We start from the raw sequence: 17,632 nt of genomic DNA, 5'->3' as shown, positions 1-17,632 counted from the left end.
GTAAGTGAATAGGTGCTGGCAACCTGCAAGCTTGGTGAGCTTCACTGAAACAAGGATGTCGTTCTAATTCGATTATAGATGATTTATGTACAAACACGGCAATGCTATATATGTCATGAGACAGGGCGTGGTGATTATAGTTTTAAATGCTATTCAAATCTGTGTTAAGATGGACATGCTCTAAATAATATGCTTATTTTTTGCTGTGTATGCTGGGTGGTGCCAGACACTGTATATCGGTATGTACGTTCTTTGTTATATAACAATAAAACTGAAAAAAATGATTGACCCGAGTATAAGCTGAAGGTACAAAATTCCGCATCCACTGAGGACCTCCCAGAGCTCTCTGATCACCACGTCATTGCACTCTCCACTGAGACCTATTCAGACTCACTTTACTTTGTTTCCCTCCCATCCCCCCAGATATTAGTCCCACTGCTGAATGCACTTTGCGTCCAACGCTGACCACTTATTTAGGATATGTCGCCTAAATATGTCCCGGCTCACTGCTGTTACCCTCTTCTGGTGACCTCCTGTCTACTGAGATACCCTTATAATTGGCAGTTTGGCAGGCAAAGGTAGCAACACTGGTCCTGGTCCTAGGTGTAGTGTGCTTTAGGGCTGGTTAAGATGTGTTAACATGTGAACTGTGCCCCCTTGCCGGAGCATTACATGCAGATCAGTTTTCCCCCGAGTGCCCCCTGGAATGTGCCCCCCCCTCCACGGGGCAGTATGCACAAACCAGTTTTGCCCCAAGTGTTTCCCGGCATGTACTCCCCAGAGCTGTATTCATGGAGCGGTGTTTGTTGCTTCCCCTGCGTTCCCTTGGCACCTGCAGAGTGGTGCACAGGATTCATCTTTAGCTTCCCTATTGCAGTCTCGCCTCTGACGTCCTGCAGTAGTGCATGCAATGTGAGGCGCCACTAGAGGGCATCATATAAATAAGACTTAAAGAGAACCCGAGGTCGATCTTGGGGGGCGGATGGGACACAGAGCCATGTACTGCCACTCTCTGACACCCCCCTTCCCCCCCGCGATATAGTGCCCCGCTCCCCGAGTTTAGCGACAAGATTTCCCCTCTCCCTGACGCCCACCCCCCGCCAGCCAATCACGGCGATCGGCTGTCATAGGCTTCAGCCTATGACAGCCGATCGCTGTCTGGTGCCCCAGGGGGACAGCGCTGCCGTGGATCGCAGCGCTGTACTTAGTAGAAAGACGGCGAAACCGCCGTCTAACAGTCTCCCGTCACTGAAGGTGGAGCGGAGCTCCGCCCCCCAAGCAGGAGATGCGCGCGATCTCCTGCAGTAGCTGGCCCCAGGACTTGACACCAATTAGTGTTAGGCGGTCCTGGTGCTGCCGCCGTTGTCACACCCATTGGCATGACGCGGTCGTTAGGTAGTTAAAGGAGATCTTTATCGTTTTTTTTTTTTTGTTAAAGTATTACTTACCTGGGGCTCTTACCGGCCCCCTGCAGAAGTCCTGTGCCCACGCCGGTACTTAAGGATTCTCCGGCTCACTTTCAGTTTTGCTGCCTTACAAGTCGACGGTCACTGCGCCTGTGTGGCCCTCGCTCGGGCTCACATTGCCGGGAACGTCCTGCGCAGGCGCAGTATGAGGTTTTCTCATACTGCACCTGCACGTCCTGCTCAGGTGCAGGGTTTCTCATACTGCACCTGCGCAGGATGGTACCGGTGACGTGAAGTCGGCAAAACTGAAAGTGAGCTGCGACGGGGGACTGGAGGATCCTTGAGTACCGGCATGGGCACAGGATTTCTGCAGGGGGCTGGTAGAAGCCCCAGGTAAATGAAGCTTTTTCTTTTATTATTTTTTTAAACCTTTAAAGAACTCCTTTAACCAGACCAGAAAACTGTCATGGCAGTTCTTTAGGAGGGGGCAGGTCTGAACAACAAAACCTGTATTTTCTGCCACACAAGGTCAAAACATTTATTCATGCTACTCAGTTATAACATATGTGGACTGTGCTGACAGAGTGGAATTTATTTTTACACTTATAGGTCGGCTTTTTTAAGACTTTTGCATAGTCCGGTCTATTTATCTGACAAAGCATTGTAGCTGTAATTTCACATTGTGTCCTTGTGGCTGGAATTTCCCTGCATGTTATTATATGGCATTGCTGGGAGGCAACAATCTCTTTCTGCATATAGTGTAGATGACTCATTAACAGAATGTCGTGCAGATCCTTCCATACTGTTAATAAATGGCCCACTCGTCATCAGCCCTTTGCAGATAAGTATTCCATATATATACGTAGTACAAGCAGGTGTCTAGATTGGAGGAGGTGTGGGGGACCCAGTGAATTCCTGTGTAGGGAGTGGACAAGTGTGCTTTAGGGTGGTGTTTGTATGATGCATTTTCCACGTGCAAATAGTCCAGCTTGTGTAAGGAAAGCTACCAAACATCATTTACATCTGAAAGTACTTTGTATCAGCTTCTTCTTTTCTTTTCTTCTTTCTTATTAGTATTTATATAGCGCTGGCTGACATCTTTCTCAGTGCTTTACGGAGTATGTAGTCTTGTTTCTAACTGTCCCACAGAGGGTCTCACAATCGAATCCCTACCATAGCCATCGTAGTCTAGGGCCAGTTTAGTTTCAAAGGTTTTTATTAAAGTTCAAAAAAGCCAAAGATACACATGACAATGATCAGAATCCCCACGCAGGGAATAAAAGGAAAGCATGTATATTAGACTCTCATGAAAGCACAGAAAAAAATCAAAGTAGCTAAGGCATAGAAAAAGAACATAAAGTTTAACAAAAAGTCTAAAGAACATGACACCATGGGAAACACAAAATCTATAGTATAACCCATAACAATGTGTACAGAACGAGATGGTCTAGAAGTAAATCAAGTATGAGAGACCGCTAGCATCAGCATGATCAATCCACGGAGGCCATGTTTTTTCAAATTGGTCCAGGTGATCCTCAGTCACTGCAACCATTCGCTCACAAATCATAACATGATGTACCTTACTAATCACCTGGTTGAAGTCTAAGTGGGAGCCTTTCCATCTAGATGCTAGATAAGATTTAGCTGTGCTTGCAATATGCAGGGTGGCGCATAGTATAATGCTAGGCATACACGGCTCGTTTCTTCTTATCAATCAAGCCGCTGATGGCCGCTCGATTGATAATTTCCGACAGGTCCGATTGCCCGCCGGATCGATTCCGCGCTCGATACCGGCGGGCAGAACAATAGAGAAAAATGAAGCGCTGATTAGTGCTGATTAGAAAGCTCCTGAGGGGACGAGCGGGAATCGATCCGTGCGGACGAGCGGTGACGCGCCGGCATCGAGCCGCTGGCTGGATACCGGCGCACTATCTAGCCGTGTATGCCCAGCATTAGACTTATTGCCCAGTAATAGTATATTGGGATCTTTCTTAAAACTAATGCTGGGCATACACGGCTAGATAGTGCGCCGGTATTGAGCCAGCGGCTCGATGCCGGCGCGTGCCGATCCGAAGTGTATGTAAGGAGTATGGAGAGAGCGAAAACTGCTGTGTGAGGTTGGACAGGGAGGACCATACTGCCGCGTCAATGGTGAATGGAGCTAAAAGGCTGGATTCAACAGTTACCCATAATGGAGAAAGCGGCTTCGCTTGGGTTGGCAGGACATGGGCCAAATCGGGCTGCTATGTATTAATTATTTAGTATGGGGACCAAAGGGCCTCCCAAGTGATGGGGCAATTTAAGTATTTTAATAGAGGTGCTAGGAGGTCTATGGGTCCATATAAATTTGCAATCCTGAGATTGCAGTAACTGTAGATTACATCTTGTAGCCATAATAGGGAGAACCCTAAAGTAATATAAAATTTTAGGAAGTAAGGTCATACGGACCGCATGAATACCGCCGTTCAATGAAAGAGGCAGCTTGGTCCAAGTAGCAAGGACTAGGGCCAGTTTAGAGGCATTTAGATGAGAGGTCAGGGCTGAGTTCTTTAGTGTTGCTATGGAGCTTAATCTTAGTTGTAAGAAGCTGAAGATGTGTCTGACACTTCCGCTGCCCGGCGGATCAACTGTATACACATCACCATAGCAACAGGGATGTGAGCCCTCTGCTGTGCATGCACATTGTGCCAGTTTGAGACATTGGGTATCATTCATAAAGAGGCTGTCGGTAGTGCGGGAAAACACCGTTCTTCTCCGCAACCGGTACTTTAGACTTCTGGGTGGGCATTCATAAAGAAGTGTGTAGGTGCGGTGGCAGTGCGGAGATTCCCCGAACTAGGCTGGCGGTAGGCAGGCGGAGACACGGAAGCTGCCGAGTTGATACATTTCTCCGTGTTCCGCTCTGCTGCAGCTGCCTGGGAGGTCTGTGTGTCTCCATTCACTTGCATTGGTATCGCCACATCAGAGGGAGCGGGACTTTCCGACCTGACACCGCTGGCGGTATTCTTTATGAATTAACATTTTGCTACATTTGTTCCGTTAATCACCGCACAAGGCGGTGATTTATCACTCTGCTCGGTATGTCTTTTTTTCATGCGGAAAGAGCCTTTATGAATGCTGACTTTGCCGAGTGGTCGGTAAAGTCAGCTGTTTTTAGCATTTCCGCATGCGGAAATGCTTTATGAATGATACCCATATTGTATGGCTCTCAGGAAAATACATTTTAAAATATGTGGTGTTTATGGCTCTCTAATCCCAAAAAGTTCCTGACCCCTGCTCTACATTGACTCAACTGGAGTAGCACTGGACAAGTCCACTAACACCACCAGAGAAGCTATATGGGGGAATTGTGGAGGGGGGAGCCACTAGACACCAGGGAGGCTGTATTGGGACAGAGGGAATCCAGAGGATGCTGAGGGACCTGACACGGATGGCTGAAAGAAGCCCCAAGGAAGTAAAGATTACATGTTCAGGTGCGCTTTAAAAATAATCTGAAGTGAAAATCAACTTATATAATGATTTGTATGTGTAGTATAGCTAAGAAACAGAACATTAGTAGCACAGACATGAGTCTCCTATTGTTTCCAGTACAGGAAGAGTTAAGAAACTTCAGTTGTTATCTATGCAAAAGAGCCTCTTTGAGCTCAAACTTGGGCGGATGTTTTCTGAAGCACTTAGGCCCCGTTCACACTGCACGCGTTTCCAGCCGCGTTTTGGAAACGCGTGCAGGTGGCCGACACGCACGACATCAGACATTGCATAGAGTGCAATGTCTGATGTTCACACTGCATGCGTTTCGGACCTGTGCGGTCCGGGAACGCATGCTGCACGCATTTTTTGTAAAAACGCATGGCTGTCCTATTCACTTTTCAGTGATGGGATCAGCCACGCAACGCACACAAACGCGGATGGCGTGCGTTCGTACGCGTTGCGGTCCGCACGCGTTCCGCACGCATGGCCATCCGCGTTTGTGATGTGAACGGGGCCTTATACATCAAAGAAGCTGACAAATTTAGATTAGATTTTACTGCAGGGAAGCTGAACGGATCATTAGATCTTCTCTGTTTCATAGTGTGGCTTGTAATTACAAATATGGCAGAATTATGCAATGTTATAATAAAAAAGCTATGTTCCTAAACATTTCAATATGAGACTATTGTCTTTGCTACTGATGTTCTATAAATGATCAGTACTACACATACAAATCATTACATCATAAGTTTTTTTTTTCACTTCATTGTCACTTTAAAGAGACTGTTATTAAAAATAAACCCTCTAGGGAATACTTATCTCAGGAGGGGGAAGCCTCTTGATCCTAATCAGTAGGTAAATATTTACCTTGCCAATGTTGGGGGACTTCCAGCGCCCCCTCCCAAGGTAGGAATCCAGCAGAGGGTTTTTTTTTTTTCTAAGATTTTCTTTAACATATTGGTGACTGTAAAATGTAGATGTGATGCCTGGGGGGGTTATACTTTCTGACCACCCAGAGCAACAAGGCTAGTAGCTGAATAATGGAAGAGGCTACAGAGGTTGCCCAGAGCAACTGCAGCTCTGGGCTTCCGATATCGCTACAAATAAGACACAATGGCAGCGCAGTGGGATGGTGCGCTGCCTTAGTGATAGCAAGCATTCAGACAGGTACAAGACAGGACTATAGATTGGAGCGTAACTAATAGCAACCGCAGCTCACAGTCACGTCCACAGAAGCAGAGCAAGCAGGTTTACAACCAGTCACCAGCAAGCATCCACCCAGGTAAGACTACAGGATAGAACGTAACTAATAGAAACCGCAGAATATAGTTATGTTCCCAGAAACTAGAGTAGCAGGAATACTACCAGTCACCAACATGGTGATGGCAGAATCCAAGCTATCAGGATAGTAGACTTCACTGACCCACCGCGGATGCAGTGAACGTCCATCAGGCATGGAAACAAGGCAATACACAATAATACAGAAAAATAACAAACGGCTCAACCAACGGATAAATATATATTAGCATGTCTGCATATATATTTATCAAGAAACGAGCTAAAGCACAAGTAATAAGATTGCATTGAACTATAATAACGATCTACTACAGAGTAACAAGGCGCCAAGCAGACCAGCGTACTGACCGCTATGTCGGGCAGAGTCTGAAATGGGAGGCAGACTTTTATACCGGAATCAGCCAATGGATGCAGGTATGCAAATTTCCACACAGCTGAAATGTAATCATTCAATCCTGAGCTGGCTTGACTACCATTTGCTAGCTGAAAGACTATCATAACAAATGCATGCAGTACTATGCAACAACATGCATGTAGGAAATCCAGGGCTATCTGGCTGCAGCTCAACTGCAGCAAACCATAGGAGAAATCCTGAACTGCAGAGTGATTGCAAATGACAATAAGACTCACTGTGAATGCGCAACCGAATGCAAGCAGACTAGCCAGAACTGCCCAGTTGCAGCTCCACTGCAAGCGACAGAACATGCTACAGGAGAGATCCTGACAGTAGACCTGTGTTAGTAATAAGGTGCGGTACTTCTCTCAGCCAGCAGGTGGCGACAAATAAGGAAACCAGTTCTTGCTAATGACATAATCGTACCCAACCCAGTCCTTTCATCTGTACACTCCCTGTCCCCCGGGGATTACAGTACAGTATGTGCTGCTAAATCCTCAGCATTAACCACAGCACCAACAAGCCTTCCCTCATAGGATTAGATTGCAAGCTTTGCAAAGCCTCAGCTCATGTCTCTTCAACGTGATCCCGCTTAGCCTGTAACTCTGTCTACAATAATAAAATGTAATGTTTGTACTCATTTAGCTGCTGCTAACAGTACTCGAAGACTGTCCCTTGATTCCACTACCACACTACTCTGTAATCTGCTGTGAAAGGCTAAATCCATCCAGTACTAATATCTCAGATTTGCAGGCTGGATATTGCACAGGCTTCTTGTAACACTTGAAGACGCTAGTGCTTTGATCTCTCTTCATTATATAAAAGAGGGGATCTTTAAGGGGCCCATACACTGGTCGATTTCAGCCATCAATCGATTCTATCAAATCTATTGCTCGATCGATTTGTGGCCGAATTCGAGCGATTTGATCTATCTGACAGGCTGGAAAATCTAGGCCCATAGAGTTGCATTGGATCTAATGGTTTCATTCTGAATTCTATTGGAAATCTGTTCCTAGTGTGTAGCACACATCAGATAGATTCCTGTCAGATTCGGCTTGACAGGCATCTGTCAGAAATCTATCTGAGGGCCCTTTTCCACTAGCAATCGCTAGCGTTCACGCTGAACGCTAGCGATTGCTGAATCGCAATTACCGGCTATTCCCCGACGTTCGCGGCCGCGATTTTGCTATGCTATGCACTGCATAGCAAAATCGCGGCAAATATCGCTCCGCCGCGCGTTCGCGTTCCTGGCAAAAACGAATCGCGGTAGTGGAAATGACCTACCGCGATTCCTATGTTAAAAAGCAAACCGTAGCGATTGTAAAATCGCTAGCGGTTTGCGTTTTTGCGATTCAGCCAGCGCAAAAGCGCTGGTGGAAAAGGGCCCTGATGGTCGAATCTGCTGCAAATCTATAAGTGTATGGCCACCTTTAATTTGAAGCAAACCTGAAGTGAAAATGAACTTATGAGCCGATTGTGTGTTTTTTTCCAAAGTTGAATAGAACATACAGTAGTACTGAGTCTCCCATTTTTATTTTCAGCTTAAAGTGTACCTTAAGGTGTGTACACACGCACTACGGCCGCCAGCGACGGGTCCGTCAGATCCTCCCGCTGGGCGGACTTTCAGGCGACAGTAGCGCGTGTGTACGCACTGTCGGCGGACTGATAAGGCAGCTTCTGAACAATCCGCCGGGCGGATCGCTCAGAAACTGCCTTATCAGTCCGCCGACAGTGCGTACACACGCGCTACTGTCGCCTGAAAGTCCGCCCAGCGGGAGGATCTGACGGACCCGTCGCTGGCGGCCGTAGTGCGTGTGTACACACCTTTAGACAAGAACTACTGCCTTGTTTATACTTAGCCTGTCAATATAGCCATAAGGCTATGACATGTTTTTTATTTTCCATATCTGTTGTCTTTTGTATATCTATGTAGCATACTGAGCACTTTGCACTTTAGATAGTTCCCCTGATGAAGCCCCTAATTATTACGGGGTGAAACATGTCAGGTTTATAGGTGGGGTGTTTGATTAGCAACCAGAGACAAAGCACCCTCATGTATTTTACCATATATATCAGTGGGAACATTAGAGAAAACACCTACCCTGCTCTCTGTTTCATTCGTCACTGTTCAGCTTGCTTCTCATCAACCCTGATAAAATCCCTGACTGAGGTTTGGTTTTGCTCAGGAATCATTATAGCTGAGTCATTATAGCAAAGCCAGACTGAATGCTCAGTCTGGCAGTCTGGGATTTTATCAGGGCTGATAAGAAGCAAGCTGAGCAGTGAAGAATGAAACAGAGAGCTGGGTAGGCGGTTTCTCTAATGTTCCCACTTATATACATGGTAAAATACATGAGGGTGCTTCATCTATGGTTCCCTTAATTGGGAGAACCTATGTAGTGAGCTAAACTCATTGGCTTCATTCACAGGGCTCTGTGTACTCTCCTCTCCCTTTACTAGCTTGTACATGGAAACAGTATTTTTACAGGCTATGGGTTTTTAGCAGTCAGGATAAGGGCTCTTTCACACCAAGAAGTTGCGTTTTAGGGGACGTTATGGTCGCATAACGTGCCCCTAACGCATTATGCAGCTCTTGGTGCCTCGTTTTTCGTTCTATACTGATAGAACGAAAACGGCGCATGTGTCAAAAGACTGTGGAGACTACGTGATCGGAACACTCCGCATCACGTGGTCCTGCCAGCCAATCGTAGCACAAAGCGGCCGCTCCAGGAAGTAAACACCGCAGTGCAGTGAATATTAATTAGCCATGTGGCAAAAAAAAAAAAAACAGACATTACTGAGCATGTGCAAACAGTCTAACGCAGCAACATACGAGTAGAACGCACAGCATGCTGCACTTTCATTTAACGTGCAGCGTTATACTCGAACGCAACGTGGGCACTGTGAACCAGCTCATTGATTTTTCATTGCTGTGAGTTACAGGCTGCTCTAACGTGCGGCTGTAACGTCCCACTGTGAAAGCAGCCTAAGGGCTCGTTTCCACTATCGCGAATCTGCATGCGTCCAACGCATGCAGATCCGCACATGTAATACAAGTGGATGGGCCTGTTTCCACTGTAGCGTTGTTGAGGTGCGTTTTTTTCAGCGTGAAAAAAACGCACAAAAGAGCCAACGATTTCGCCTGCGTCGGGAATCCGTGCGAATCGCCGCTAATGTATTTAATAGTAAAAACGCATGCGTTTGTTACATGCGTTTTTACCCGCGATTTCGCGTGCGATTTCGCACCTTTTTCAATTTTATTTAGCCCTGGCAGTGTCATGGTTAATTTCGCATGGCACCCTGCCATGCGAAATCGCATGCGAAATCGCGGGTAAAAACGCATGTGGAAACGCATCCGCATGCGTTTTTACAAGCGTCGGAATGCGGCCGAAATCGCGTCGCAACAGTGGAAACGAGCCCTAAAAGTTATGTTTTAATCTCTTTTGCAGAGGTATAGATTTGTGTGAATTTTGTTTATACTTACCTGGGGCTTCCTCCAGGCCTATGAAGACCATGAGCCTCCCCGGCCGCTCCGTTCTCTACGCTGTTAATTTGCCTAGTTGTGGCCAGCTGTGGTCTTCTGCTCATACGCACCCCCATCGTGCTCCTGTGGCTGAGAGCGTTCTGCATCTACGTAGTAGTACTGCAAAGCCGCAGAACGCTCTAGGCTGTGTGTGCATGACGAAAGGAATGTGTGCGCAGAACAGTGCAACCAGCCAAATTAGCAGCGCAGAACGGCCGGAAAGGATGGCGATGGAGACCACGGTCCTCATAGGGCTGGAGGAAGCCCCAGGTAAATCATGCAGTTGGTCTTATCTCAGGTTTCCTTTATGCTAGGTACAAACAATGCAATTTTCTGACAGATTTACTGTCAGATCAATTATTTCCAACAGGTCCGATCTGATTTCTGATCGATTTTTCCAACAATTTTTCATAGAAGTTAAAGGAAAATTAATTCAAAAATCAATCGGAAATCAGATCAGACATGTTGGAAATAATCGATCTGACAGTAAATCTGTTAAAAAATTGCATTGTGTGTACCTAGCAGTAGAAAAACACTGTTAGTGGATTCCAGGTCTTACTGAGCTGAAAAACAAACAGAAGTAATTATCCTCATATCTTTTCAGTGGTAGAGGAGCGTACACACGCTGGACTTTTACAAACGACGGGTCCGTCAGACCCTCACGCGTGGTGGTCGTTCTGACGACAGTATCACGTGAGTACAAGCTGTCGCCAAGCAGATAAGACCGAGTGGGTAATCCGCCGAGTGGGTAAGACTGTTTTTGACTGATCCGCCGAGCGGATCAGTCAAAAACAGTCTTATCAGTCTGCCGACAGCTTGTAATCACGTGCAACTTTTGGCAGAACGACCACCCCGCGGGAGGGTCTGATGGGCACGTTGTTTGTAAAAGTACGGCATGTGTACGCGCCTTGAAACCTAAAGGTAGCCAGATATCTAGAGATTCTGATTTAATCAACAAAGCGATCAACTGTATTGGGGAATCGACTTCAGTATAGTTGATCGAAAGTCGATCGACTAGTGACTACACTACAAGCGATTCCTATGCGATTCGCCTTCACTAATCGATCTGACCAATGTTGTGTCTCCATGCTCTGAGTGCAAAAATTGATCGGATGATATGTGAACAGCAGCTGATTCCTGTGCGATCGACCTATATCTTGCATCCTGCTCAATCGACTAAGCTGGTCGATTCTACATGATATCAGCCACTTTTCATCGATTGGGAATTCTGTAACACACTTCGATTCCCCCTCGATTCTATACAATAATCGAATGGTCGATTACACAGCCAAATCGCTAGATGTATGGCTACCTTTAGTCAGATAAAGCTCTTTCGGCCACTGATTACTTTTCAGGAAATGTACTGAATTTGGCAAGCTGTTTAAAGAGAAACTCCGACCAAGAATTGAACTTCCCAATCCCAATCAGTAGCTGATACCCCCTTTTACATGAGAAATCTATTCCTTTTCACAAACAGACCATCAGGGGGCGCTGTATGACTGATATTGTGGTGAAACCCCTCCCACAAAGAAATTCTGAGTACATACTCTTGGCAGTTTCCTGTCTGTGAACCCTGTTGCATTGTGGGAAATAGCTGTTTAAAGCTGTTTCCAACTGCCAAAACAGCAAGCAGCAGCTACATCACTTGCCAGCAGTAAAAATGTCCCCATGTGATAAATGTCACAATATAAATCAGGTATTTAAAATATTTTACAATGGGCAAACACTGACTAAATCATTTATACATAATTATTGTAAAAATGAAGCACTTTTTTTATTACATTATATTCACTGGAGTCTTCTTTAAGCTTATTTGCATAGATACTATCTTAAAGGGAAGGTCCAAAAAAGTCTGAGTTTCACTTACCTGGGGCTTCTACCAGCCCCATGCAGCCATCGTAGTCACTCACTGCTGCTCCAGTCCCCCGCTGGCAGCTTGCCGACCTCGGAGGTCGGCGGGCCGCATTGCGTACATTTTTACGCATTCCCGCTAGTGCAGGAACATTAACACATACATTTTTACGCGTTACTGGTTCAATGCGTACATTTTTACGCATTGAACCAGTAATGCGTAAAAATGTATGCGTTAATGTTCCTGCACTAGCGGGAATGCGTAAAAATGTACGCAATGTGGCCCGCTGCCAGCGGGGGACTGGAGCAGCAGTGAGTGACTATGAGGGCACAGGATGGCTGCATGGGGCTGGTAGAAGCCCCAGGTAAGTGAAACGCATTTTTTTTTATATTGCTTGGACCTTCCCTTTAAGTCTTTTATACTTGTACTGGAAAACAGAAAGGGACTTCAGACAATTTTGTAGTAGGGCTAGGACTACATGTACCTATGCTCATCTCATCGCATTATATGTCCTCTTCAGGTGTGTGTTAAGTCTACTGTATATCGCATGAAGCCCCATCTCTATTTTAACAAAAATGGAATTCTGCATGCTGTGATCTCGACTTGAATGCTAATGGTTTTCCATAATGTATAACAAACGATACCTTAATATAAACTATTATAGAGAGATTTATAATTATAGACTCAGGGAGGAGAAACCTGCCCAAATTACTGCTGTGAAAACTGACCAGTGTGAGCCAGAGTCGAAGTTCCCAAAGTACTACAGGCGAATCTCACCCTTGTCGGAGGAGTAGAGTCCCAAAAAAGTTCAGGGGAAATCTCAACATTGTGGTAGTGGAGGAGACACAAATTACTGCAGGGAGATCTCACCATTGTGGAAGGGGTGGAGACACAAATTACTGGAGGGGAGGAGACACAAACTACAGCAGGGAAATCTCTCCATTGTGGGAGGGCAGGAGACACAAACTACTGCAGGTAATATATCACCATTGTGGAAGGGCAGGAGACACAAACTACTGCAGGGAAATCTCACCATTGTGGGAGGGGAGGAGACACATACTACTGCAAGATAATCTTTCCATTGTGGAAGGCAGAAGACAAACTACTGCAGTGAAATCTCACCATTGTGGGAGAGGAGGAGACACAAACCACTGCATTAAAATCTCAGCATTGTTGGGAGGGAGGAGACACAAACTACTGCAGGGAAATCTCTCCATTGTAGGGAGGGAGAGGGGACACATTACTGCTGAGAAATCTCACCATGGGGAGGGGGAAACACAAACTTCTACAGGAAAGTATCACCACTGTAGGAGTGGAGGAGACACAAATTACTGCAGGGAATCTCACTATTGAGAGAGGGAGGGAGACACGAACTACTGCAGGGAAATTCACTATTGTGGGAGGGAGGGAGACACAAACTACTGCAGGGAAATCTCACTATTGAGAGAGGGAGGGAGACACGAACTACTGCAGGGAAATCTCACCATTGTGGGAGGGGAGGTAACAAACTACTGCAGGGAAATCTCATTGTTATAGGAGGGGAGGAGACACACACTACTGCAGGGAGATCTTACCACTGTGGGCAGGGGGATGGAGACACAAACTACTGCAGGGGAAATCTCACCAATGTGGGAGGGGGAGGAGACACAAACTACTGCAGGGAAATCTCACCAATTTGGGAGGGGAGGAGACACAAACTACTGCAGGGAAATCCACCAATGTGGGAGGGGGAGGAGACACAAACTACTGCAGGGAAATCTCACCAATGTGGGAGGGGAGGGAGACACAAACTACTGCAGGGAAATTCTCACCAATTTGGGAGGGGAGGAGACACAAACACTGCAGGAAATCTCACCAATGTGGGAGGGGAGGAGACACAAACTACTGCAGGAAAATCTCACCAATGTGGGAGGGGAGGAGACACAAACTACTGCAGGGAAATCTCACCAATGTGGGGAGGGGAGGAGACACAAACTACTGCAGGGAAATCTCACCAATTTTGGGGGGGGGGAGGAGACACAAACTACTGCAGGGAAATCTCACCATTGTGGAAGGGGAGGAGACACAAACTACTGCAGAGAAATCTCAACATTGTGGGAGGGGAGGAGACAAAAGCTACTGCAGAGAAATCTCACCATTGTGAGAGGGGAGGAGACACAATCTACTGCAGGGGAAATCTCACCATTGTGGGAGGGGAGGAGACACAAACTACTGCAGGGAAATCTCACCATTGTGGGAGGGGAGGGGTCACAAACTACTTCGGGGAAATCTCACCATTGTGGGAGGGGAGGAGACACAAACTACTGCATGAAATCTTGTGGGCGGGGAGGAGACACAAACTACTGCGGGGAAATCTCACCATTGTGGGAGGGGAGGAGACACAAACTTCTGCATGGGAATCTCACCATTGTGGGAGGGGAGGAGACACAAACTACTGCGGGGAAATCTCACCATTGTGGGAGGGGAGGAGACACAAACTACTACAGGGAAATATCAGCAATGTGGGAGGGGAGGAGACATAAACTACTGCAGGGGAATCTCACCATTGTGGGCATTGTGGGAGGGGAGGAGACACAAACTACTGCAGGGAAATATCACCATTGTGGGAGGGGCGGAGACACAAGCTACTACAGAGAAATCTCACCATTGTGGGAGGGGAGGAGACACAAACTACTGCAGGGGAATCTCGTCATTGTTGGAGGGGAGGAGGCACAAATTACTGCAGGGAAATCTCACTATTCTGAGACTGAGGGAGACACAAACTACTGCAGGGAAATCTCACCATTGTGGGAGGGGAGGTAACAAACTACTGCAGGGGAATCTCACCATTGTGGGGGGGGGGGAGGAGACACAAATTACTGCAGGGAAATCTCACTATTGTGAAACGGAGGGAGACACAAACTACTGCAGGGGAATCTCACCATTGTGGGAGGGGAGGAGACACAATCTACTGCAGGGAAATCTCACCATTGTGGGAGAGCAGGAGACATAAACTACTGCAGGGAGATCTCACCATTGTGGGAGGGGAGGGGACACAAACTACTGCAGGGAAATCTCACTATTACGGGAGGGGAGGAGACACAAACTACTGCAGGGAAATCTCCCCATTGTGGGAGGGGAGGAGACACCAACTACTGCAGGGGACTCTCACTATTGTGGGAGGGGAGGAGACACAAACTACTGCAGAGAAATCTCCCCATTGTGGGAGGGGAGGGGACACAAACTACTGCAGGGGACTCTCACTATTGTGGGAGGGGAGGAGACACCAACTACTGCAGGGAAATCTCTCCGATGTAGGAGGGGAGGAGACACCAACTACTGCAGGGAATTCTCACCACTGTGGGAGGGGAGGAGAGACTCACTACTGCAGGAAGATCTCACCATTGTGGGAGGGGGGGGGGGGGAGACACAAACTACTACAGGGAAAACTCACCATTGTGGGAGAGGAGGAGACAGAAACTACTACAGGGAAAACTCACCATTGGGGGGGGGATACACAACAAACCACTGCAGGGAGATCTCACCATTGTAGGAGGGGAGGAGACACAAACTACTACGGGGAAATCTCACCATTGTGGGAGGGAAGGAGACACCAACTACTGCAGGGAAATCTCACCACTGTGGGAGGGAGGAGAGACTCACTACTGCAGGAAGATCTCAACATAGTGGGAGGGGGGGGGGGGAGACACAAACTACTTCGGGGAAATCTCACCATTGTGGGAGGGGAGGAGACACAAACTACTGCATGGAAATCTCACCATTGTGGAAGCAGAGAAATATGGCTTCAGTGGTCAGAAGAACAAGCCAACGTCTACAGAGAAATGTCATTATTTTGGGAGGGGTGGTGACACAAACTACTGTAGAGAGAGACCTCACACTCTTACACTCTTATTTTGGAGACTTTCTAAAAGTGATCAGCCTAGGTTAAACAACATCACTGGGAGGGCAGGCTTCATTTAATATACAGCAAAGTCCCCATTATCCAGAACTCTCAGACAACCTGAAGTCCTAATTAACCGGCATGCCTGAAGGATAACGGGGACTGGTGTTTTTTTTAAGGAAGGGGGGGGGGGGCGTTTGGAGGCCTTAAAATACTTACTGAGCCTCCAGCAACGTCTTGTAGGCTTCCTGCGGCAATTAGCAGCTCTAGGATGTCACTGGAGGCTCGGTAAGTATTGGCGGGGGGGGGGGGGGGGGGGAGATGGTGCTTTTGAGGCCGGTTGCTCAAGCAATCCAGTGCGGAATACTGAGGACTTCGCTGTATGGATATAGGAAGTGTTTCTGATAGTGAAACCAGGAAAATATCCATGGAAATGTGTATCCTGAATAATTTACTGCAGTCTATTAAGGCTCATACACACCTCCAACTTAATGCACAACCAACCGCACAACATGACCAACCACACAAGTTGTTTGCCTAAGGCGTGGTACACACGTTACGATTTTCCATACGATAGATGCATCCGATTGATAAATTCCCTCATGTCCGACATTACTCCCGATCGATTCTGCGCTTGATTTCTCGTAGAAGTGAATGGAAAAAGATTGAGAATCGAGTGCTGAAACGAGCGGAAAAAACAATCGGGTGGGAAAATCGAGCGGAAAATCGTAACGTGTGTACCCAGCATAACAAGTTCGTACACACACGCCAACCAACTAAACAACCAACTCACTTAAATACTATGCCTACAAGCTAAATGACAAACTTCACAACATGTCTGCATTAAAAAAAAAATAAAGTTGTTCAAAAGACTTGTGCACACGTTCCAACCTGCCTGATAGTTGGTCAGGTTGATCCACCGGTTGGATCTGGCAAACAGCCTGTTATTAGTTGGTCATCTGGTTGTTTGTCAGCTGTACACACACCCAACTTATCTTCCAACAGACAAGTTTGGAAGATAGTTGGACAGATTGTTGTTAGGTGTCTATGAGCCTTTATACCAGGGGTCAGGAACCTTTTTGGCTGGGAGAGCCATAAACGCCACATATTTTAAAATGTAATTCCCTGAGAGCCATACGATATGTTTCAACCTGGGACAGTGTGCATGTGCAGCAGAGGGCTCACGTCCCTGTTGCCATGGTGATGTGTATACAGTTGATCCTCCGGGCATCGGAAGTGTCAGACACGTCTTCAGCTTCTCTTCGGTTTCAGCAACATCAGCAATTTTCCCGAGAGCCAGACAGGAGAAATACTGGCTAACAGCTTGTACAATTAGCTAGCTGACTTGGGGGTTGATTCACTTTGTAAGACGAGATCCCCGCACTTTGGCCCAATAGGCTGCCTGTCAAGTGACAGGCAGCCTATTTGGCCAAAGTGCAAGGATCGCGTCCTACAAAGTCACTGGACTTGACAGAATCTAGGGTGGGACAATTGGAGCGGCCATTAGTGTTGAAGGAGCGCAAGTAAGTTAGTAGTGCATGCTACAGCAGTAGCGTGCCTACTTTGAAAATGTTACTTGCGCTGCCACACTGAGCTGTGCTGCTTGAGCAATGTAGCTTAGTGAATCAACACCTACTGATTTGTCTGTGAGCCAGATGCAGCCATCAAAAGAGCCACATCTGGCTCCCGAGCCATAGGTTCCCTACCCCTGCTTTATACTGTATATTATTACAGTTCCTCTTTAACTTGTCATTGTGTGTTGTGGAATTGCAGCAGAGTACACAGGTGGTGATGATAAGCCAGGGTTGGT

The 17,632-nt window shown here is 46.9% G+C and overlaps 1 long non-coding RNA gene across 2 annotated transcripts in view; it reads left to right on the top strand.

The window, feature by feature from the left end:
* The window catches only part of LOC137532209 (uncharacterized), a 97,555-nt gene that overhangs the window by 24,097 nt on the left and 55,826 nt on the right, over positions 1 to 17,632 (top strand). The gene's annotated exons all lie outside the window — the stretch shown is intronic.

This window comes from Hyperolius riggenbachi, chromosome 9 (genome assembly GCF_040937935.1).
Source record: "Hyperolius riggenbachi isolate aHypRig1 chromosome 9, aHypRig1.pri, whole genome shotgun sequence".
Taxonomy (NCBI): Eukaryota; Metazoa; Chordata; class Amphibia; order Anura; family Hyperoliidae; genus Hyperolius; species Hyperolius riggenbachi.
This window is presented reverse-complemented; position numbering and strand designations above follow the sequence as displayed.